The 25,756-nt window shown below is 39.9% G+C and overlaps 1 pseudogene; it reads left to right on the top strand.

Moving 5' to 3' along the window:
* LOC144324138 (procathepsin L-like) lies at window positions 1-25,756 on the top strand (annotated as a pseudogene).

Below are 25,756 nucleotides of genomic sequence, written 5' to 3'. Positions count from 1 at the left end.
CATCCTTCTCTCTTTCTGGCTGCCTTCTGCCTGGGAATAGCCTCAGCTGTTCCACAACTGGATCACAGCTTAGATGCACACTGGTCCCAGTGGAAGGAGGCACACGGGAAACTATATGACAAGGTTGGTAACACCCGAGCTGTCCAGGGAGACCCCCAGAGAACGGTCTATCCTGCGGGGAGTTCGCCTCAGAGAGTAGCTTCCTGAGGCCGCTCTTACCAAGGCAGTAAGCAGGGCCCTGGGTCTGTGCACGAGGTGGGCACATGTCCTGCTGTGTGGCTGCTGGAGCACAGCTTCCAGAAGCACCAGGCCAGCGCTGGACATGGTTTCTCCTCCTCTCTGTCAGCACATCCACTTGGTGCTGCTGAGTGCTTTTAACTAGAAATAAGGATGATGGGTTATATGTTTTTCTGCAGGATGAAGAAGGATGGAGGAGAACAGTGTGGGAGAGGAACATGGAAATGATTGAACAGCACAATCAGGAATACAGCCAAGGGGAACACAGCTTCACTCTGGCAATGAATGCCTTTGGTGACATGGTGAGTGTGGCATGGATTGCTGAACATTTTGTGCTTCCTCTAAGTATTCTTTCAAAAAAAATCTCATGTTTGTCAACATTCTGTTTCCTTTTCCTTGAAGACCAATGAAGAATTCAAACAGGTGCTGAATGACTTTAAAATCCAGAAGCACAAGAAAGGAAAAGTGTTCTGAGCACCTGTCTTTGCTGAAATCCCCTCATCTGTGGACTGGAGAGAGCAAGGCTACATCATTCCTGGGAAGGATCAGGTGTGACCATATTCAGCAGGTCACCCTCCAATAGTGAAGTAAAAAAGGAACAAGTGTCATTGCTGTGACAGAGTGAGGAACAATATGTTTAAGAGAATTTTCAGATAAATGAGCTATTGTCAAATCTTTGTATTTGTTTTAGAAACTGAGTGCTTTTTAATTTGGTTTCAGGGTCCTTGTGAATCTAGGTGGGCATTTAATACAACTGATGCCTGGGAAAGACAGACATTCCGCAAAACTGGCAAACTTGTGTCCTTGAGTGAGCAGAACCTGACTTCTCTTGGGCTGAAGGCAATGAGGGCTGCAGTAGTGGCCTGGTGGGTAACAGCTTCCAGTATGTTAAGGACAATGGGGGCCTAGACTCAGAGGAATCCTATCCAAACACTGAAATGTAAATAGAACTCCTTATCTTGTCATTCCAGCTCTGCTTGAGAGTTGAGGAAAAAGAGTTGGAGAAAAAAGATACCATATTTAGTATTCACATTTTCTATTGTAGACTCTGCATCTACAAACTGTCAGAACTGTCATTAAAATGTATTAGCCCAACACAGTTCTGCTAGCCGGTTACCATTTGGCTATTCCTATTTCTTTGTTATATGGAAATATCTATACCATTCTACATACGGTTCAGATTTTCTAGAATGGAATATTTCCTCTGGACTGGTAGACCAAGAGTGTGTCGTTGAATAGACACCAGCTAATTCTCCAACTTCAAAACAACTGATGTTACTTCAGCTCCTGAGATGCTTTATAATGAGATTGACTTGGAAATCATTCAACTGCAAACAGTCTTGAACTCATGCTCCCCAAGAGGTGGATGGTAGTCAACAAGTCTCTTTCCCTTTCCTTTTGAAAGGATGGATCCTGCAAATACAGGCCTGAGTATCCTGCTGCCAACATCACTGACTTCGTGAACATCCTTCAGCAGGAGGAGTCCCTTATGGTGTCAGTGGCAACTGTGGGGCTGGTCTGTCTCTATTAGTATCAATGCAAGCCTGGATACCTTCTGGTCTATAAAGAAGGTAACCATTTGTCTATGTAGAAATATAGGCAGAAAATTTAAAAAACCACCCTAACATACAGCACTATTGACTTTGGTATGTGGAAGCTATTGTAGAATTTTGGGGGTGTGGACTTAACGCAATTGTTCATTCTGTACATGTAGTATTTTGTTTCCATTTGACATGACTTGAACCATATTTTCATGATTTTAAGCACTTCACAATATATCTAAATGGCTATATAAGCCAATTGGTATAGCTTAATTCATTTTAATTTCCCCCCACTTATTAGGCTTTTAAAATTTACAAAGAGTTTACTACTATAATTGAAATGAAAAGAACTGCTTAGCTCAAGTAATTTTGGGTTCTGTGCTGTTTCCTTAACTGGTATCCTAAAAGCAGAATGACAAGGTTTCAATGAGGGATCTTTTATGCCCATTGTTAAGTTGTTTACAAAAATATTGTGCCACTTTTTCTTTCTGCTAGTATTAGATTAGGGCCTGAATCCCTAGTGTAGCTCAGAAAAGAACTGCTTTTAAATCTTATCTGGAGTTATGTCATTTCACTGAATTTTGAGATGCTCCCCTTATCATGGTTGATAGTCTAGATTATTGTCACATGTTAACCTGTCACTTGGAGATCCTACCTGGAGACTGAATTTTTCTTTTCCAGGCATTTGTTATGATCCAAACTGCAGCAGCAAACACCTGAATCATGGTGTTCTGGTGGTTGGCTATGGATTTAAAGGAGCAGAATCAGAACACAAAAAAATTTGGATTATCAAGAACAGGTAAAAAAAAAAAACCAAAAACACTTATCTTTGAAATTGAAAAGGGAATCCTTCTTGGAATCAGTGTTTGGATGCAGGTTTCCATGTTCCAACATTTGAACACACTTCTGAAATCCCAGAAGCGTTTACTCCACTTAGAGGGAACACAGATATACTCATTTGATGGTAATATTAACATACTATCTCAAGTTTGCTAGGGTCCTGGTGCAGTTTTGGTACCATTGCATTTCTAAATTTGGAAATTTTCTTATTTCAGAAATACATCTGACCCCCAAGTGTTCCCTTTACCTGTCTCTTATTTTGCAGTCTGTGAAAGGTTTGGGGATAGATTTTTGTATAGGGTTAGAGCTCAACGATGAACAGGAATGGCCTCTCCTGATTTTTCCTGAATCTGTCCTGGCCTCTGCTGCACTGCTCAGTATCAGGTGTGATTGTTCATAAAGATAAATGTGTTTGTTCTTCTGTAATAAATAGCAAATAGCAAACCCTGTCTCCCAGCTAGGGCACAGACTGGGGCATGCAGGGCTGCATACTGATAGCCAAAAACCAGGACAACCATTGGGGAAGCACCACTAGGGTGAGTATTCCTGTCGTCTGAGATGATGGTGATGAAGAGGGCCAAGATTAGGAGCAGAATGACTAGAAAATGAATTTTGTTTTACAGCTGACCATATCTAATTGTGCAAGATAAAACTCTTAAATCATTGAATATCCAACTTGTGATTCCCTTCTGTGATTGTTCACAGTGGTGAACATCACTACTTCTTTAATCACTCTAATCAATGTTGTGTGATTCACTTGCTTAATAACTGAATTTTCAGGTTTTAAAAGGTTGCATTAAAAAAAGATTGCATAAAGTTTTACCTTTTAAAATAAAATTTACTTGCATATGCTGAGGTGTGATTCTGTTTTTTGTTTTGTTTTGTTTTGTTTTAAGATTTTACTTATTTAAGAGAGAGAGAGAGAATGCACAAGTGGTGGTTGGGGGGCGGGCAGAGGGAGACGGTAAAACAGACTCCTCACTGAGCTCAGTGAGAGGGAGAGGGAGCTCAACACAGGGCTCAATCCCAGGATCCTGGGATCATAACTTGAGACAAAGACATAAGCTTAAACAGTTGAGCCACCAAGGTACCCCTGAAGTTTGTACTTTAAAAGGCCTCTTCCACCTTCTTTTTCCCTTCATTGTCACATGACTGTGGGCTATGTTTACATTTTAAAAAGTTGATAGGATTTATAACTTTAAGGGAACAGTGTAGAGAACTTTAAAAGAAAGAATGTGCATTTTTTATTTTTCTTTTCTACAAGTTTCGGGGTAATTGCAATTTAAAATCTACTTTTTTTCCCCTTAAGTACAGGACAATTATGTTCCAATATCCTGGAATTTTACAGTATCCAGAAGCATTTTGAGATGTGTAAGAGAGATTTGGGGATTGGTCAAGAAGGTAGGGTTTGACTTGTTTCTAGAATTGTGTCAAAGAGGCTGACCTTGCTCTGTCCTGTGGTCCCAAGTATTTTAATGCTGGCACCTCAAAGCATGTACAGAGAAAGAAATTTCCTGAAGTGAGTGAAGGAAGTCTAAGGCAGTAGAAGGGAGAATGCTGCCTCAGTGGGTCTCTGTTTGGGTGGCAGCTTTGGGGGCCTGGCTGAATGAGGTGGATGCCACTGTTTATGGCTCTGGTCAGTATAAGAATGGCAGACTCTGCTTTTCTTCATAGGCAATCAATATCTTTTACAGTTAAAAGTTACCTACTTAAGATAATATTCTCCAGTTAGTTTTTCCCAGAAAAATTGCTTATAAAGAAGACAGATCACATTTTCAATATTCAGAAGTTCAGGCCAGAATGTCCCAAGTCATTTGTTTGCTGAGCTACCACCTATATAGAGTCTGGTCACTCACATTTTCTTTTAGGTGGACTAATTGTATTTGAAAGTCTCATTTATGTGTCCTAATAGGAGGACCTTGTTTTTACCCCAAGCTTTAGGATTCTCTTTGCCTCCTAATGGGATTACCAAATCCTGGACTTCATGTGGTTACTAATGCAGTCCAAACAATCCATTCAGTATGTTCACCATACTAAGAGAGCTTTAAAGAGAGGTATGGGAGCAGAGTTAAAGAATTTCCAGATCAAGTGTGTCAAGTCTGTTCTAAATTGGAAGAGGAACACAAGCTTGTTTACAAATGAGACCCTTTCTGACCAAATTCTGGAAACATTTTTAGAGACACCATTTATCTTGTAGTGGAAAGGCAGTTGTGTGGTTGCCAGCTTGGCTGTCCCTAGAAGTCCTCATGAAGTCCAAGGAGAAAGAGCTCGGGATTCCATGGTACCAAGTGGCATTCAGTCAACAGGATGCTGGGGGGAAAAAAAGAAAAACCAAGATGCTAGGACCTGTCTTTGCTGAAATCTTGGAGTAGTTTCTTCTTTCATTTGTTTTTTAAGTGAAGTTCTCAAAAGTACAGTTTCCTGTATCTCTCCTTCATAGGTCCTATTTTGCCATGAGGCACAAACCCAGCTAATGTCTTGAGGGCAAAAGTCACAGGATGTAAATTGTAAGGTTGATAAAGTCAAAATTGTCTACGTGCTCCCAGTCTTGGAGATGTTTCATAGTGGCTCCCATTCTAAGCTTAAAAAATGCCTCTTCTAGAACCCATGAAAGATGATATTTATCTTTAAACTCCTATACAAAAAATACCAATCTCTTTGAAGGAGAGATTTCAAATGAGAAAAAAAAAAGTCATCAGCCTATGAATGACCAACAGTAGGTGAACAGGTTGACCACACAAGGACCTCTTGCCTCGTAATCCTACCACAGGATGAGACCCCAAATAGAAAACCATGAAAGGGCATGATGATTACATAAGTCAGGGAAGAAACACAAATGTCCAGCCAGCAAGTGGGAGAATGCTAATAAGAAAGAAATGCAAATTAAAATGCAAGGTGAGATTGGCAGAGATTTAAAAGACATGGGAAAATAAGCACTATCATGAATTGTTAATTTCTGGAAACATAAATTTGCATTTCCTTGATAGGTAGTGATGGTGAACATCTTTTCATGTGCTATTGGCCATCTCTATAACTTTTTTGGGGAAGTGTCTGTTCAAATCTTTTCTTCATTTCACAGTTGGGTTGCTTTTGTTGTTGATGAGTCATAGGAGTTATTTGCATATTCTGGGTGTTGATCCTTGTCCTATAATGATTTGTGGATATTTCCCCCATTCTGTGGGTTGCTTTTGTACTCTGGCAATAGTGTTCTCTGATGCACAAAAGGTTCAATGGTTGATGGAATCAATTGATCAACATTTTCTTTTGTTGGCTGCGATTTTGGTGTCATATCAAACAAAATCATCACCAAATCCCAAATCAATCAAGGCTTTGTCTTATGTTTTCTAAGAGTTTTAGAGTTTTAACTGTTTTGTGTAGGTCCTCCATCCATTTGGAGTGAATCAGTTGTGTGGTAAGGTTAAGCCCTTTGTCTATTGTTTTTAATTGGGTTATTTTATTTTTATTATAGAATTGTAAATTCATGTATTTTTATACATTTATATATGCTAGTCTCCTGCTTCAGTTGGGGATTTTTCGTGGGGGCAGGGCAGAGATTGTCTTCCCGATTTTGCCATCCTCAGGGCCCAGCATGGTGCTAGGCATGGATAAGATGCTGAAAAATTATTGAGCTGAGTTTACACAAGATTTTTGAACAGTACTACTCATGTTGTTACCTGAGAGAGCATATGGGAGATTTTGCATTCCATCTAATATTTGGGTCTTGGAATCACCTACAGTGCCTGCTTTTATTGCATTTTGATCTCTTTTATTGGATGAATTTCTCTTTCTGGTCCCATCCAAGCCTAATTGTTATTGGTTTCTCCTTCTTTCCTTAGAAGATTCTGATAGTCATTTTCTTTTTTTTTTTTTAATTTTTTATTGGTGTTCAATTTACTAACATACAGAATAACCCCCAGTGCCCGTCACCCATTCACTCCCACCCCCCGCCCTCCTCCCCTTCCACCACCCCTAGTTCGTTTCCCAGAGTTAGGAGTCTTTACGTTCTGTCTCCCTTTCTGATATTTCCCACACATTTCTTCTCCCTTCCCTTATATTCCCTTTCACTATTATTTATATTCCCCAAATGAATGAGAACATCTAATGTTTGTCCTTCTCCGATTGACTTACTTCACTCAGCATAATACCCTCCAGTTCCATCCACGTTGAAGCAAATGGTGGGTATTTGTCATTTCTAATAGCTGAGTAATATTCCATTGTATACATAAACCACATCTTCTTTATCCATTCATCTTTCGTTGGACACCGAGGCTCCTTCCACAGTTTGGCTATCGTGGCCATTGCTGCTAGAAACATCGGGGTGCAGGTGTCCCGGCGTTTCACTGCATCTGTATCTTTGGGGTAAATCCCCAATAGTGCAATTGCTGGGTCGTAGGGCAGGTCTATTTTTAACTCTTTGAGGAACCTCCACACAGTTTTCCAGAGTGGCTGCACCAGTTCACATTCCCACCAACAGTGTAAGAGGGTTCCCTTTTCTCCGCATCCTCTCCAACATTTGTTGTTTCCTGCCTTGTTAAATTGCCCCATTCTCACCGGTGTGAGGTGGTATCTCATTGTGGTTTTGATTTGTATTTCCCTGATGGCAAGTGATGCAGAGCATTTTCTCATGTGCATGTTGGCCATGTCTATGTCTTCCTCTGTGAGATTTCTCTTCATGTCTTTTGCCCATTTCATGATTGGATTGTTTGTTTCTTTGGTGTTGAGTTTAAGAAGTTCTTTATAGATCTTGGAAACTAGCCCTTTATCTGATATGTCATTTGCAAATACCTTCTCCCATTCTGTAGGTTGTCTTTGAGTTTTGTTGACTGTATCCTTTGCTGTGCAAAAGCTTCTTATCTTGAGGAAGTCCCAATAGTTCATTTTTGCTTTTGTTTCTTTTGCCTTCGTGGATGTATCTTGCAAGAAGTTACTGTGGCCGAGTTCAAAAAGGGTGTTGCCTGTGTTCTTCTCTAGGATTTTGATGGAATCTTGTCTCACATTTAGATCTTTCATCCATTTTGAGTTTATCTTTGTGTATGGTGAAAGAGAGTGGTCTAGTTTCATTCTTCTACATGTGGATGTCCAATTTTCCCAGCACCATTTATTGAAGAGATGATAGTCATTTTCCTTTGCTTTGCAAACCTCCTAAACCAGGATGTGTGGGTCAGGGAGCATCTAATTCAGGTGAGGCCAAGCCCAAGTGTACAGAGGTGGCAGTTCCCAGGACAACCTGGAGGACACCTTATCTGATGGATATCCACTCCTGTATCCACATGTACCACAGAAACTGTTTTTTTAAATTTGGATGTTTATGAGAAATTTACCAACTTTTAAGTGTTGGAAACTAAATTTTCTTTAAAAAGCAACTGGATTTCTAAATCTCAGGAGAACAGTAGCTTATGTTTTTGATCTTACTGGTATTTATACACTCTGATCAATTACTCATTCTAGCTTGGGTTCCATTCTTGAAAACCTATTACATTTCTTTCACCAAACAAAGTATTTATTGTGAAGCTTCTCTTAGCTTGTCATTCATTACTTATACTATGCTGAGTTAATCCCAAACTTTGTCCAAATACAAAACCCTCAATGCTTGCCCTGGGTGATTTCTGTCTTCCTTTGTGCTGTTAGAGAATGATTAGATTAGACAAAGGAATCTCAGATGGGTTACTGAATGGGAAAAAAAAAAACTTGCCCGAAGGAGCACTTTAATCACATTCATACCCTCTATGCTGGATACTGAGGAAAATTATGACCTTTGACTTATTTCTTTTTGAACAAATATTCTTTCCATTACGGGACAAATAAAATGTTTACAGTACGTTGATATATTGCTTTGAATGATTTCTAAAGCTGTTGACAAGTTTCCCAGTGGACACACACCACCTACAGTAAGTGCAATGGTTGCTATTGTTCAGAAAGTTCTGGAGCTCAGGAATCAGGGGGACCATGAACATAGTAAGCCAAGAAGGAACTTCAAGGAGCTGCTGAGCAATGGTTGTTGGTATTGTAGGGCAGGGAAATTTTTCCTTTTTTTCTTTCTAGCTACTTTGGTCAGTCTAATAGTTAAGTAGCTATAAGACAGACTAAGAGGAGAAAAAAAATTAATTTAGTATATGCAGGAAACTCAAAGAAGTGATGAAAGCAGACAGCTTTTATACCCTTTAGACAAAGAAACAATAAATTTGTGAAGAATTGACAAGACAAAGAAGTTTGGGCTTCAGGTAGTAAATTAGTAAAGAAATAGCAAGGTCTATTTATACAGTTTGGCCCTGAATTCTCTATCTCTGGCATTAAAGAAGTTTTTCTTCCTCCCGGTACAGGACGGGTACTGTTCACATGGGAGATTTATTTCTGCTTTCTGAGGGACAGAGGAGGGTCAGAGTGTCCCTGTTGTACTGACTGTTTCTCAAGTAACCTGAATTTAAAATAATCAGTATGTCAAAGTGGCATATTCCGGAGTTGCTTATTCTGCTCCCCTTCGTATATCCTCCCCTCTCCCTCCTCCTCCTTCTCCTCCTCTTCCTTCCTCTCCTCCCTCCTCCTTCTTTTTCTCTTCTTCCTCCTTCTCCTTCTTTAAGTTTTACAGGATACCATCTCTTACTTTAAGTGGTCTCTCATTAGATGAGTTTATTCACTGGTCAAAGTGGAGGCTCTTGTGAGTGAAATGCTCAATTACATAATGTTTTCAATTCCTAAGCTAGTGGGTGGAGGGTAAAATGCCCTGAATGAATGATAATTGGCAACAGTAGTGATGAGTAACAAAAGGCAAAGCCTTGATGGAATGAGCACTGGGTGTTATTCTATATGTTGGCAAATTGAACACCAATAAAAAATAAAAGATGAATGAATGAATGAATGAATGAATGAATAAATAAATAAATAAATAAATAAATAAATAAATAAATAAATAGGCAAAGCCTCCCCCTGCCCAATCACTCCCAGAAGAGCAGCGGTGAACTCCTCACAGTTCTAGAAGCCAGAAGCGATTCTGTGCTGGGTGTGAAGGGCTTAAAATAAAAACCCGCAAGTGAAAAGAATAACTTCAATCTGTCTTCTCTCTTGAACAGCAGCCAATAGGGTCAGAGTTCCAAGTGTATCAGCCAGGAAATCGGTAGCTACAGACTTCCGGGCAAAAAATCCAAAGATCAGTTAAAAATAAAATTTGTCTTGTTTGGCTTAAAATGTGAACCTCGTGTCTTTTCTTTTTTTTTTTTATTCCTGATAGACATAGAGAGAGAGAGAGAGAGAGAAGGAGAGACATAGGCAGAGGGAGAAGCAGGCTCTATGCCAGGAGCTGACGTAGGACTCGATCCAGGAACTCCAAGATCCCGCCCTGGGCCAAAGGCAGTCGCCAAACCGCTGAGCCACCCAGGAATCCCCTGAACCAAGTGTCTTATCCTGTAGTAATTCATTTCTTTTCCCACGAAACAGATGCTTATATATAAAATATATTATACACACACACACACATATATTATATATATATTTAAATGTGTATTTATATATAGTTCAAAGGCTGACAGTTACTTTTTGTCTGATTTTGGATAAATTTTGAACTGGAAATCTCATGGCTATTAAATTTTAAAATTTTGGATCGAGCCTTTTGGGAGCAGTAACTTGGATGACCAATAACTATTTGAAAGGGGAATAGTAAAAATTAATACTTACTTTTCTCAACCCCTACACTTTGTTTTAAAGCTAGGATTGATATACTATGAAAACATTAAAAAATAACAATAATAGTGTGACTTCCTTTGGTGTCTCTTGAAGTTGTTTTGGGTAACCTAAGCACGATTTTTGAGAATAAGTAAATTGAATAAATGTAAAATTTTAAAAAAGGTTTAGGTAAACTTGTGAAAATGTTACCCAAAGTATTTTTGATAACCTGAAACCTTGGAGTTCTGCTATGTTAAGTGATAAGTGAGGATAATTTGGTCATTTCCAAATAAGATAAAGTAACAAATATTAAGTATTGAACACAGCACAGGTTTATTAACTTTTGGTTCCTTATTCCAGAGAAATTAAAAATAAATTTGGATTGACTAGCAAACATGTTTTGTGCTTTATTGAAAGATTCTACTATGAGGAAGCACAAGTTTCTGGAAATTATGAAATATATTCATAAATGTATTGTCTACAAAGTGCTGCTGATACAATTCACAAGAGTTTGTACTTAGTTTTCATGAGAAATTAAAACCTCTAAGAATTAGGAACTCTAAGTAATATATATGGTTAAAGCTACCGAAATAATAAGATAGACAACTCCATATGAAGGAAAGTAAGATGTATGTTTTTGGTAAGAAAGTATGGGAAATTAAAATACAATTTTGTTGAGAGAAAAGAAAATAATTTTGTCCTAAAGTATTTATTTTATCCTATTTATTTAAAATTATTATTATTATTATTATTATTTAATCTCTATACCCAACATGGGCTCAAACTCACAACCCTGAGAGTAAGAGTCACACACTCCACTGATTGAACCACCAGGAGCCCTGCGAAGTTGGTATTTAAAGAGGGAGGAAGAAAAAATAAATAAATAAAGAGGGAAGAAGGACAAAATCTAAATGGAAAAACAAGAAAGTTATAGAAGGCTTATTAAAAAGGAACCATGAAAGGAATTTTATTGTGTGGTCAGTGACTAAAATTAAAATAAATTCATTTTATTTTATTTATTTTATTTATTTTTTTAAAGATTTTATTTATTTATTCATGAGAGACACAGAGAGAGAGAGAGAGAGAGAGAGAGAGAGAGGTAGAGACACAAGCAGAGGGAGAAGCAGGCTCCACGCAGGGAGCCCAATGTGAGACTCGATCCCGGGTCTCCAGGATCACGCCCTGGGCTGAAGGCAGGTGCTTAACTGCTGAGTTACCCAGGGATCCCCAAATAAATTCATTTTAAAATGAGTTTTAATGTCAGAAGTACACTTGTACAAACCTATAATTTGGTTTTTCTTTCTATTAAAAAGGACAAAAAGTTTTCTTAGATTATTGGTTTGCTTTTTATCAGAAATAGTGAACAAAGTTTTTCTTCCCCTTCAATGTAACCTGCCTTGAAAAACAAAGTATCAGTGTTTTGATTTTATCACATCTTTAATTATTCAAGAAAACTGAGTCTTGTTAATATAAAAAGAACTAAGTTTTGTTCACAATCATATAATCTGTATTTGTCTTTAAAATCCTTTATTGTAAAAAAAAATCTTTTATTGTCACTTGGATCTATTTAAGATAAGTATTGTTTCATAATGATCTGTGATCCATTTAATGAAATGTTCAAATCTTTTCATATTTTTTGACATACTTCCCAAAATCAAATTCTAAAATCAATTCTTTTGACCACAATCTACCTGAAATTTTCCAGAGGGCCCTGGAGTTTTAATAGATTTTGTGGGAAATTAAATCGATTAGATTTATTATTTTAAATTTCTTGGGAAGCATTGTCAAATAAGTGATACTAAGCCTCTTAGATTATATTTGTGTAAATATATGTCATTAAAATAAGTGTTCTAAGAATTGTATAAAATTCCTTGAAATCGGAAATGTCCTGGTATGTTATTATCTTGGCATATTGTGTGTTGAAGAAATTTCCAAATTTTCTTGTCAATTGCATTGTCACAAACTCTCACCAAATCTTTAACCATGGCCGTTTTAAGCCTTCTATCATTTCCAAACAGTTATATTTCTACTAAGATACTTTCATAAAACCTTTCTGCTAATGTGCTTCATCTTCAGAGAAATTCGTGAAAAGGATTTTTGATAAATACAGGTTTCTGATAACCTGAAGATCATAAAACTGAACTGGGCAAGAATTTCTAGAACTGGTGGAAAAACTGGATTCAAGTAGAACTGAATTCATATAATGGGACTGAATGAACTGAGTAGGCTGATTACAGTTTTTATGACATTTGTGTTTGAAACATTGCTGATTTTTAATGTTTTGTTTTTCCACATTTAAAAAAATTTCTTCTCTTAAGCTGTGACTTACAATTGGACAAAATATACGTTCATACTTTTGTGAACAAATTGAAACATTTATCCTTTTCTCCCTACCTGATCCCTCCAGAATTCAAAAATTCTCAGTGAGTATTCTTAGATTTCATGACAATATATTTATTTGCATAAGTTCAATAAGAATCTTTTCTCCTTGTAACAGGACACAATGGAAAACACTGATTATGTTATCAAAGCTTTGATTGGATGTCATATTTGAGACAGACATGTATAGGGAGAAATATGACCACAAAGTTTCAAGGAACTAAGACTGATGGCATGGAACCAATAAAGCCTCTTAACAAAAATTAAAAACAAAAAGCAAACCCCAACAAGCTTGATAACCTTTCCAAGTGAGTAAAGAAGTTTACTCCCTGGCAGGTGGGGGAAACTCAGGATATTTGGGGGACCTCAAGAAGACAAGAATTTACCCAAATCTTTTAAAAAAAATTTTTATATTGTACTTTATTTTTTTGCATATTTTTTTATTGGAATTCGATTTGCAACATATAGCATAACACCCAGTGCTCATGCTGCCAAGTGCCCCCCTCAGGGCCTGTCACCCAGTCACCTCATCCTTCCATCCACCTCCCTTTCCACCACCCCTTGTTTGTTTCCCAGAGTTAGGAGTCTTTCATGTTCTGTCTCCCTCACTGATATTTCCCACTCATTTTCTCTCCTTTCCCCTTTATTCCCTTTCACTATTTTTTATATTCCCCAAATGAATGAAACCATATAACGTTTGTCCTTCTCCGATTGACTTACTTCACTCAGCATAATACCCTCCACTTCCATCCACGTTGAAGCAAATGGTGGGTATTTGTCATTTCTAATGGCTGAGGAATATTCCATTGTATACATAAACCACATCTTCTGTATCCATTCATCTTTCGATGGACACCGAGGCTCCTTCCACAGTTTGGCTATTGTAGACATTGCTGCTATAAACATCGGGGTGCAGGTGTCCTGCCGTTTCACGGCATCTGTTAGAATTTACCCAAATCTATAGACATTGCAAGCAAAATCTGATGGCAAGTATTTATTTATTTATTTATTTATTTATTTATTTATTTATTATTGAGAAAACCATTTTTATTGTCATCACCTCCCAGTGTGTATGTGCTGGATTATGTACCAAATGGCCAGATCTTCTAAAGAACAACTACATAACATTTCTTTCATGTTTCAAGAGATGAAAATAACTGTACAAGGTTAAGTACAAAAGTACACAAGAGAGTGGACACAAAATATCCATGTATGAGATTTTATCCCACCTGCAGCTTTTATATATTTGAAAAGTAGAATTCATGAACTAAAAAATATTGTCCTTCTATAGTCCTGTCAAGTTTAATGGAAATGTGTTTAACCTGATTACAACACTAACACCAGTATCACTGATTTGATATTTACAAAAAATCATATTTTTGAATAAGTTAAAGTCAGTGCAACACCCATGCAAGCTAGAATGCTAGTTGTTTGGTGAACAAGGATCTGACATCAGAACCAGAAGTCCATAAAGTCCCAAACATTAAGTCTGATCTTTTTCAAACTGCATCCATTCCTCGCATTGAGGATGTGAAACCCAATTCCTCTTTGTGTGTGGGTTTGTGATCTTTGATGACAAGTATGTAGCGTGAATTCTATCTTTGAGAGGCTGTTAAAAGTTCAATCTAGAGATTCCTTATAAAAAGTTCCAGCAAAGCACATTTACTATTCTTGTTGCTCCTATGTAAATATTCAGATCAACTTTTTAAAAACAAAACTTAATTTGCAAACAAATTAGTCTTCAATTGGCTATTTTTGGTAAAATGAGGGTGATTGCAGAGAGGAAAAAAATATGTTTTAATAACATGGCTTTATAGATATTAGATTCTAATATAGTTCATTATAAACTGAACTAGATCCTGGTTTCTTTTCGTTTCTGCCAAAGCCCAGCTACACCTCTCCAAACAAATTTTTTCAATTTTTTTCCCATGTATATATTTTTAAAGATTTAATTAATTTATTTGAGAAAGAGAGAGACTGTAAAAGTGGGAGGGGCAGAGGAAAAGGAAGAGAGAATCCCAAGCAGACTGCATGATGAGCATGGAGTGAATGTGGGGCTCTATCCCAGGACCCCGAGAGCATGACCTGAGCCAAAACCAAGATTCAGATGTTTAAATGACTGTACCACCCAGATTCCCCCTATTTTTTCCCCATGTTTTTGAATTGAAATCATTTGATACTTTAAACTGCTTTTTTCCCCCCCTTCAAGCCCCAGAAACTGAATATAAACCACTTGATGTAAACTTCAGAGAAATCACTGACAACTCATTCACAGACCATCTTCATACCTGTTGCTCTGGGGGCCACTTGAAGAGATTTCCAGACACCAGAATGAACCATAAACCAGGAAACCTGTCCAAAGGCCACTATCCGTGTCATACTATGAAGATGTTTTGAGCATGATATCTGAAAGTGTTCTCAACTGGCCACCCTCAGAACTCAGAAACTGGTTTATAATTTGATCTAAACCACTATTTTTCTTTTCATAGAAATGCCTTTTATTTGTAACCTGGTTATTTAAACCATATACCTAACTTTGAGAACTCACCTGCATCACTACCTCCTGAAGTGAATTTAACCGAACTGACCTATTGTCAGAACAAAGAGACTGGTTTGAGAAGAAGGAACAGTCCGGCCACTTTGAATGTGTGAAACATCCAGGGAAGTTTCAGAGGAAGAAACTGTTGAGGTCAACATGGCTGCTCCCAAATAAGCCGCTTTGGCATATTGATTATTTTATTTTCTTAAAGACTTTATTTATTTATTTGACAGAGAGAGAGAGAAAGAGAGAGGGCACAAGTGGGTGGAGGGGCAGAAGGAGAGGGATTAGCAGACTCCCCACTGAGCAGGGAGTCTGAGTCAAGGCTGGATCCCAGGACCCTGAGACCATGACCTGAGCCGAAGGCAGATGCTTAGCCGACTGAGCCACCCAGGCGCCCCAGCAAGTTTTTTATAACTGGAGAAATCCTGTCACACTCTCTGACTGGAGTAAAGGGCAGGAAGTTAATGCTGTGGAACTTTCTGGTCTCTAATCTTTGGTTTCTCATTTCCACTTTCCTCTATGCCTCATTAATTGCTTCTCTCCCTTGGAAGATTGTTGTGTTTAGTACTAATTTCCTGGCTCTTGGTACCAACACTGGCCTGAGACCTAGCTTTGAAGGGTGAGGGACTTGGAGGTTCTCCTTTGAGCAGCTCAGATTTTCCCCTAGGGGCTTTAACTCTGTCTGCTCCCTCAGAATTTCCCTAATGGGGAGAGTGAGAAAAATACTAAGGTAGTTCCTCCTTTGCAGCACAGAGATGCAGAGAGGTGAGCAGGAGGGGGAGGTGGCATGCCTGTAGCACCTGCCTGGCTGCGGAGGCTGAGAAGCTGGACCCTGGCCCTCCAGCTGCCTGGAACACAGTCCTTAGCCATCGCGGTGGCACGTGACTCCATTACTCATGGAGGGATCAGAAAGGGAGCCGTGGGGACGCTGGCTCCAGTCTGGGCCTTGGTGAGAGTGGCTGTTACAGCCTCTGGCATCAGATGAGGCAGCAGGGACATGTTACTAGGCCCTGGATGCAAACACCTGCTTTGAGCTGTGAGCTCTCCTGCTACCTGCCAAAGTCAACCCTGTAGATGCTCATCAGCATCCTGCTGTGTGTATTCACCAACTAGTGCATTCACTAACACCAGAAATGCTCAATGACTCGGTGGGCATAATGGGGTCCAAGCCGAACCTAGGGGCAAGAATTGAGGACATTATCCAAACCCAGAGCTTGAAGAAGTGGAGCCCCCTCTGTCTGACCAGACAGATTCTTCCACGCTCTGGGGCTCTGGCCCACAGGGGGTTCTTCTTGCTTCTCTGACTTCCTCCCCCCAAGGCACTGGTGTTGACCTACTTTACTTTTTACCACCTTGGTTTTTCCTGCTTTGGATAAGTTCCCAAAGCCTTGGAGTTGCTGCTGAATGCTACTAGCAATAACGCAGCCCTGGAGCATTGAGCTCATGTGAACAGTAATGCTGACAACTTCCTCTTCTACTAGGATCATCCCACTGACTGGACAGCCCCTCAGGAGGCTGCTGGTTAGTCTCTGTTCCCACTACAGTCAGCGATGAGAAGGCTTTCCTTATTTAGATACAGGACCCCAAATCACACAGTCAGCCTAAATTTGCCGAGAACAGTCTCTGTGACGCTCCCACCATCATGTCTCATCGTATCCCTCTAGGTACCTTCAGATGTAGCCTCATTTTCACAGGATCCCTAACCTCATTTGTTGGAGAATTTTTTGGAGAATATTCAGCAAATGTTGAAATGGGTAAAACATTTGCCAGAAATGCCTCCTAGCATCAGGACCATCCAACACTACTCTGGGGTTCTCCTTGTTGGGGGCGGGTGGAGTAAGGGGCAGGAATGCATCCTGTCCTTCTGATCTGATTAATAACAACTTGGACCTATGGGAGGAAGGTCAAGTCCTCTCTCTGGTGACATGGAGTCTGAGGGACAGGCCCTGCAGCTCCCTTCTGCCTGGGGCACATGGCTGGGGCCTTCTCCTCACACCCACACAGCCTTGAAGGGCCACTGCTGAACCTTCCCACTTCCTTCAGCCTCCTCCATCTGACCATCTTGTTTATGCTCCCTACTGCCTCAGCAGTTCTGTCCTGCGTGGTTAACAGAAACATTCAAAAACATTTCCAGAAACTGTTCACTGATCCATGGATGACAATGAATTTTTCACTATTAAAGACACCTTCAGAGGGGAGCCTGGGTGGCTCAGGGAGTTAAGCGTCTGACTCTTGATTTCAGTTCAGGTCATGATCTCAAGGTCGGTATAGGGCTCCATGCTGGAGGTGGTACCTGATTATGATTCTTCCCCCCCATTCCCCAGGCTGCTCTCTCTCTCTCTCTCTCTCTCTCTCTCTCTCTCTAAAAAAAAAAGGAAGAAGAAGAAAGACGTAGTAGCTCCTTTTCATGAGTATCTTTAAAGGATACCAAGTGGACTTGCTCTTCTGCAGACCATGTATTTCACAGCAAAGTGCTTCTGGGAGAGGAGAAGCAGTTCGAATTCTCTGGAATCCTGGCTATAGGTACTATCTATAATACTAGGTCTTATTTTAGGAAGAACTCAGTACTTAGCATTCAAAATAATTTCCTAGTTCCAAGAAATGCAGGGAAGCATTTCTTCTTTCCAGGAGAAAGAGATGGGCAGAGGTGAGGACATCTGCTCAGTGCGCCGCAGTGTCCCTGAGAAAATGTGCGGGAAGGACAGAGGACAAAGGCAAGTGGTGGGCTGAGGACAGGAGGGAGCTGTTGGAAAGGGTCCAGAAAACCTTTCTAAACTCAAAAGAAAGACAAAATCAAAGAAATAAGATCAGGTACCACTGGTTGTTGAGGCCTGTCACAAATAATGTCTCCTATGTCTCTGAAAAAGGGAAGTGATTTTACTTTTCTGTAGGAGAAGCAATGCTGGCCATATTTTTTAAAGACTTTGCTATTTGAGGCAAGAAATTTCCCATTTGAGGCTAAAGTAGGTTTTCCTCTTCTGAAAAATGTTCGTGTTTACTTCTGAATTCAGGTTTTCCATCTTTATAACAACTTGAGCTTGTTATAACAGCTTGTACTGTTATTAAAAAAGGAAATAAGAAATTGTACTAAAGTTTTGATATGGAGTGTTTCTGTAATGCAAGGAGGCTTTCTATGTCTGTAGCAGGGGCCATGGGGTTGGCTGGACTCCTCGAGGCCACAAGAAACTGGCCCTGATATTTCAAGGAACTACAAAATAATGATCTGCCATTCCACCATTATGCCCTGTTCCTTAGGTGTGGACAGGAGATAGCACTCATTCATTCAACAAATATTTATTTAGGACCCATCATATGTCATGAGTGGTGGACATGAAGATTGCCAGGCAAAGGCAGATGATAATCAAATGAACAAATGTGTAGTAATTTAGGCCACTAATTTTGGAATTAAACAGTTTCATGGTTCAAAACTTGATTCTGCTTCTTAACGCTATATAATCTTGAGCAAGAACATTCATCTCCCAAAGACTCCATTTTCTCATCTGTCAAAGGGGATTAAAAATACCTACTTTTGAGGGTACTTTGAGGATTTATAGAAGCTATGTTATTTAGTGGTTAGCATACAGTCCCTAGACTGTAGCTAGTACTATTATTCTTAAGGATGTTCTGTAATTTAACGGGGCCCTTATCATCGAGACACCCTTGTTGGGTCATATCTTAAGACACATCACTGAAAATTTTAGAAAATCAGACAATCCAGAAATAATAGAACACATGACAACAAGCCTTTGAGATCCAAGCACCTGAGGTCATAGGACCAGTAGAGAGGACAGAGGCTCAGGGACCCAAGGACACAACTCTCACCTGGAGCATTCCAACAGAGAGCCACAGGTATGTTCTCTGTTCAAGTCCTTGGAAGGAGACTTAAGGACTAAGGTGCCTTTGAAGACTCTCAATCAAACCAGCTTCCACCAGCATGGCTTTCTGCCTTGCTTTTCTTTGCTTGTTCAGCCCCCAAATGTGCATGATGCATTAAAATAGGTCCCCAGTGGGCAGAATGTTGGCAAAATGCACCGGTTAGTCCACCCTTGCCTCAGTGAAACTTGCTCATGGTTGGTCCATCTTGGAAGCTGGTGTTCTTCCTCCTCTTCTCATTCATGTTCTCAGAAAAATAACAAGAAAGTGAAAAACGACTTTCTTGACTTCTAGAGGATTCACTCTTCATTGGTCCTGGCAAAATGGACTTGCCAGCAAACACAAGTGAATAGTTGCCTTAAAATTTTACCAGGTTGAATGCAGATAAAATAACAGTCTCCACCCTCCAGGCACCTTGGGACAGTGTACACAGTGCACAAGCATTTGCAGGGCCAACGGGAAATATGCTGCTGCAGCTGAGGTTCACAGCCCGCTCCAGCCCTGCTCACTCAGAGCTCATGATCCAGACATGGGGGCGAGTGGGGGGTGGGGGGGCAGCGGGAGGTCCCAGTTGGCTGGTCACACCCACAGGACAGTACCAGGGAGCTGGACAGGTCTTGCTCTCCTCAGTCTTCCAGGTGGTCAGCACTGCCCCCCTGAGACCACCCACAGCCATTGTGCCCAACTTGTTTCCTGTTCTTTTTCCAGGAGGGGGCAAGACAGCTTCCCACACTCACCTGCTCACTGGGAAGCAAGTTGAATTTCTTTTTCTTGTGGCAAAATACACATAACAGAGTGACTCCTTTCATTTAGGGCATTCACCTATGTTGTACAGCTGTCACCGCCAACCATCTCCAGAACATTCCTCGTCTCCAACTGAACTCTGTCCCCATGAACCACTAACTCCCCACTCCCTTATCCTCCCAGCTCCTCAGTTTCAACTGTGATGATTTTTAGAAGGTTCATGTTCATCTTTTATTGCCTTTCTTGTATTCAACCCACCCTTGATGAAGCCAGAAGCATCCATTGCCTTGGGAAGTGTCAGGAGTTGAAAAGGAGAAATGAAAATACAAGAGTCAAAGATTCAAGATTTAACTTCCCAAACTGAATTTTTGAACTCCTGGATTTCATAAAAAGTCAGGCTGTATAGAGAAAGATACACTGTTCTAAATGCCAGAAGCTCTGAGAAGCTGGGTGGGCCCCTCAGATGTCCTGACTCACGACCATCTTGTCTTCTGCTGTGCGCATCTTCAGGAGATGAAGGAATCCACAAGCAGCAACATCACTGGTTTTAGTTTTTTTGTTTTTGTTTTCTTTTTTTCTTCCGGGCGGGTGGGGGGGTCTTTTTTTTTTTTTTTTTTTTTTTTTTAGTAGAGGGAGGGAGTCAGGGAAGGGCAATGGGAGAGGGAGAGAGAGAGCATCTTAAGCAGGTGCCAGACCCTGTACAGAGCCGCCTGATGCTAGGCTTGACCTTGTAACCCCGAGATCATGACCTGAGCCGAAATCAGGAGTCGGAAGCTTAACCAACTGAGCCACCCAGGTGCCCTAGCATCATAATTGTTTTAACAAATGTCTACCTGGTTACAGTGGACGAGGAATCCAGGTTTCCATGTAACCTGGAGGTAGGACAGGACAGGAAGGTCAGGTGCAATGCCAGCGCACTCATGAATTAAAACCAGCTCTTCCCATTCTCTCTCCCTGGGTCCGTTGCAGCAGAGACCCGCTGCCCCCTGTGTTTCATGACAGGGCCGTGGTCTGACCTCGTGTGTGACCTGCTTCCCCCTAAGGCTGAGAGCTGTGACCATGTTTCTAGAGCCCCTGTGCTTCCCAAAGCAAGGCTCTACCTGTGGAACAGGAGGTGAGTTTTATAGTATCAGGGGATAGAGTCCACATGGCCATGAAATATTTCATGGGATAAAGGCTTGGGGCTTTGCACTTCTATACACAGCACAGCACAAAGACTTTTGGACAAACAAAATAGCAATAAACTTTAAATCCACACTACCCACAATTAACTAGTTATTACTCTAGTGAAATGTAGAAATAAGGATCACTTGTGATTTTTTTCTAAGATTAAATTATTTTATTTTCTTTTAAGATTTTATTTATTTATTCACGAGAAACAGAGTGAGAGAGAGAAAGGCAGAGACACAGGCAGAGGGAGAAGCAGGCTCCATGCAAGGAGCGTGATATGAGACTCGATTCCAGGACCCCAGGATCACGCCCTGGGCCAAAGGCAGGTGCTAAACTGCTGAGCCACCCAGGAATCTCCAGATTAAATTATTCAATTGAAATAATGTCCATTATTCTAAAACCCCAAGTTTCTTAATTTTCTTTTTTTTAAAACTTCTTCTTTCTTTCTTGCTTTCTTTCTTTCTTTCTTTTTCTTTCTTTCTTCCTTCCTTCCTTCCTTCCTTTTTTTCTCTCTTTTCTTTTTTGGGATTTATTTGGCATTACAATATATTTAATTTGTTCTTTTGAAATGACTGGTGATAGTGTTGAGCAGATGTTGCTGTTTCTAAGTGGCCTTACTTTGCAAAACAAACTGTCAGTCCCCCATGTTCTCCAAGAAATTTTACTAATCCATGAGCATCTCAAATTGTGGGAACCACTGGCACACAGTAGAGCTTCTCAAGGATCAGGCATCAGTAAAATGAAAAACTACTTTTCTTTGGGTAACAGCTTTCTGCTACAGCCTTGGGGCAGTGACAGTAAAATTTATTTTTATTTCTAAATTTCAGGATTATGTTCTTGCCAAAATGATGAATGAAAATCTAATCAAGCTTTTATTCCACTTTTCTCTGCTTTATGGAGAGATAAATTAAATGACACCAGAAGAAAGCAATTAGATAGAGCCACAAATCAGAACATTCTACAAGATAACTTGTTTTGCATGTTGGCCCTGGGGCTGGGTGTTCTCTACATGAAAGTTTCTGGAGGGGTCCTCACTATTTATGGTCTGTGTTGACTGATGAAGTCCCTCAGTGGTTTCTTAGTGCCAAGGTGGGCAGGGTCCTGGCTGGATGGCTGGCTCCCAGGCCCAGTGATGTGAGGAGGCTAGAGAAGTGGGAACCTGGGCCAGATGATAGGGGAATCTCACACAGGGAAGAGACCAGAACTCTAGTGAAGCCGTGTCCCCAGTGAGGGGAGTATGCACAGAAACTCAGCCCCTCAAATCAGGCAAAGAAGGAAATCAACCACGAGAAATGATTAATGAGTGTTGTTAATTCAATGAGCATTTAAAATAAGCCAGTAGATGAGAAAACTTGACATGTCACAAAATTCTACAGCTCATACATGGAAAAAAATTTCAATAAAGTAGGTTTGGAGGGAAAATACCTCAACATAATAAAGGCCATATATGACATACCCATAGTTAGCATCACACTCAATGGTTAAAAACTGAATGATTTTTCTCTAAGATGAGGAACTAGACAAAAATGTCCAATCTTGCCACTTTTGTTTAACATTGTACTGGAAGTCCTGGCCATGGCAATCAGACAAGAAAAATAAATAGAAGGCATTCAAATTGGTAAGGAATAAATAAAATTGTCACTATTTGCGTATGACATGATACTATATATAGAAAATCCTAAAGACTCCACCAAAAAACTATTAGAACTAATAAACAAATTCAGTAACCTTGCAGGATATAAAATTAATATACACAAATCTGTGATATTTCTATACACTAATAACCAAATAGTAGAAAAGAAATTAAGAAAATAATCCCATTTACAATCATACCAATAAAGAAAATGAAATGCCTAGGAATACATTTAACCCAGGACGTGAAAGACCTGTACTTTGAAAACTAAAATAAGATACTGATGAAAGAAATTGAAGACAATACAAACAAGTGGAAAGATATACCATGCTCACGCACTGAAGACTTAATATTGTTAGAATGTTCATAATTCCCAAAGGATAGATTTAATGCAACCCCTATCAAAATATCAATAGTATTTTTTACAGAACTAGAACAAATAATCCTAAAATTTATATGGAACCATAAAGGACCCTGAATGGCCAAAGCAATCTTGAGAAGGAACAAAGTTGGAGGTACCACAATCACAGATTTCAAGATATGCTACTAATGTATAGTAATGACAACAATATGGCATTAGTACAAAAATAGTCACTTAAGTCAGTGAAACCAGATAGAAAGACAATAAATAAATCCACACTTATACAGTCAACTAATCTTGGACAAAGAAGGCAAGAACATACAATGAAGAAAAGATGGTTTCTTCAATACCTGCTGTCAGGAAAACTGAACAACTACATGCAAAACAATGAAACTGCACCACTTTCTTTTTTTTTTAATTTTTATTTATTTATGATAGTCACAGAGAGAGAGAGGCAGAGACACAGGCAGAGGGAGAAGCAGGCTCCATGCACCGGGAGCCTGATGTGGGATTCGATCCCGGGTCTCCAGGATCGCGCCCTGGGCCAAAGGCAGGCGCCAAACCGCTGTGCCACCCAGGGATCCCCACTTTCTTATACCGTATACAAAAATACATTCCAAAAGAATTCAAGACCTAAATTTGAGGTGTGAATCCATAAAGCTCCTAAAAGACAGTAATCTCTTGAACATCAGCCTTAGCAGACTTTTCCAGATAATGTCTCCTTAGGCAAGGAAAACAAAAGCAAAAATAAACTGTTGGGACCACACCAAAATAAAAAGTAAAGTACTTTTGCACAGTAAAGGAAACCATAAAATGAAAAGACAACCTATTGACTGGGAGAAGACCTTTGCAAATTATATATCTGGGAAGGAGTTAATGCTCAAAATACATGATGAACTTATAGAACTCAACAACCAAAAAAAAAAAAAAAATCAGAATATTCAGGACCTGAATAGACATTTTTGCAAAGAAGATATACAGATGGCCAACAGACACATGAAAAGATGCTCAACATCTCTCATCATCAGGGAAATGCAAATCAAAATCACAATAAGGGGGTGCCTGGGTGGCTCAGTAGTTGAGCGTCTGTCTGCCTTTGGCTCAGGTCATGATCTCAGGGTCTTGGGATCGAGTCCTGCATGGGGCTCCCCGCAGGGAGCCTGCTTCTCCCTCTGCCTGTGTCTCTGCCTCTCTCTCTCTCTCTCTCTGTGTCTCTCATGAATAAATAAATAAAATATTTAAACAAAACAAAATAAAACCACAATAAGATATCACCTCATACCTGTCAGAATGGCTGGTATCAAAAATACAAGAAAGAATAAATTTTGGCAAGGCTGTGGAGGAAAGGAACCATCATGAATTGTGTGTGGGTGGAATTGAAATTGGTGCAACCACTGTAGAAAACAGTATGGATGCTCCTCAAAATATTAAAAATAGAAATACCATACAATCCAGTAATCCTACTATGACAATCCAACAAGAATGAAAACACTAATATGAAAAGATATATGAACTCCTATGTTTATTGCAGCATTATTTACAATAGTCAAGATATGGAAACAGCCCGAATGTCCAATGATATATTAATGGATTAAGATTTGGTAAATATATATGTATGCCATTATATATGTATATATATAATGGAATATAACCTAGCTGTAAAAAGGAATGAGATTTTGCCATTTGTTATATCAATGGACCTATAGGACATAATGTTAAATGAAATAAGTCAGATAGAGAAAGACAAGTATCACGTGATTTTGTGTATATGTGGAATCTATAAAACAAAACACAACAACAAACAAACAAAAAATGGAACAGATTCATAAAAAAAAGGAAACAAACCAGTTGTTGCCACTGAGTAAGGGGCTGGAGGCTGGATAAAAGAGATGAAGGAGACTAAGAGGACAAGCCCAGCGAAATCTCTGGAAATAGCCCCCAACAGCCATTTTTGAGCAGCTGTGGAGTTGAGCCCCATGCCCAGCCTGGGTGAGCAGGCCCGTGGTCACCTGTCTCTGTGACCCTGTGCTAAGCCCCAGGCTGGTGCCCACCATGGGAGCTCAGCAAAGGTCTGGGAGATGATGATCAGATGACCTCACTCCTAATACACAGTTGGGCCTGATAGTGTCCTCAAGAATCCAAAGCCCTGACAAGACAATGACGCCATCACAAGTATGGATTCGAACTGGAAAAAAGAAGAAAAAGGAATAGTATACAAAAGAGAAAAGGGCCAAACAAAATTCTTACCTCTTTCTCTATGATAAGCCCTCTTCAGATTTTTTTTTTTTAAACAAGTATCAAATTCTTCCAGATGGCAATCGATCATTTTTTTCTCTCTCTCAGTCTTGGGAACCCTACTTTTCTGAATCCTCTACACACAGTGGATAATCATGTACATTTCTCTGCAAGCTTTTTTGTTACCTGGTTATTTTTAGGTTTCAGGTCTATGGATATTTTGCTTTGTTTTTAAGAAATTGTGGTAAGAGAGACATAGCACAAAATTGTTCATTTTAGCCGCATTTACCTCCACGGTGCAGGGGCAGTGAGCACACCCACAGTGCTGTGCACCATCACCACCATTGGTCTCCAGAATGTTCTTCATCCTGCAAAACTAGAATTACAATTTTATGTTTCACGAAGGCTTTCCACTTTTAGGCTCAGATCTCCCGACCTCCCTCCGGGTGTACAGCCTGGCTGCCACAGAGGCTGGTGATGGGGGAGCAGCCGGGGCGGCCTTTCATGTTGGACTGGCTTTCCAGGGTCACAGCATGAGAGTGTAG

The sequence above is a fragment of the Canis aureus genome, chromosome 1 (genome assembly GCF_053574225.1).
Source record: "Canis aureus isolate CA01 chromosome 1, VMU_Caureus_v.1.0, whole genome shotgun sequence".
Lineage (NCBI taxonomy): Eukaryota > Metazoa > Chordata > Mammalia > Carnivora > Canidae > Canis > Canis aureus.
Note: the sequence above shows the minus strand (reverse complement) of the source record. Positions and strands in the feature narration are given on the sequence as shown.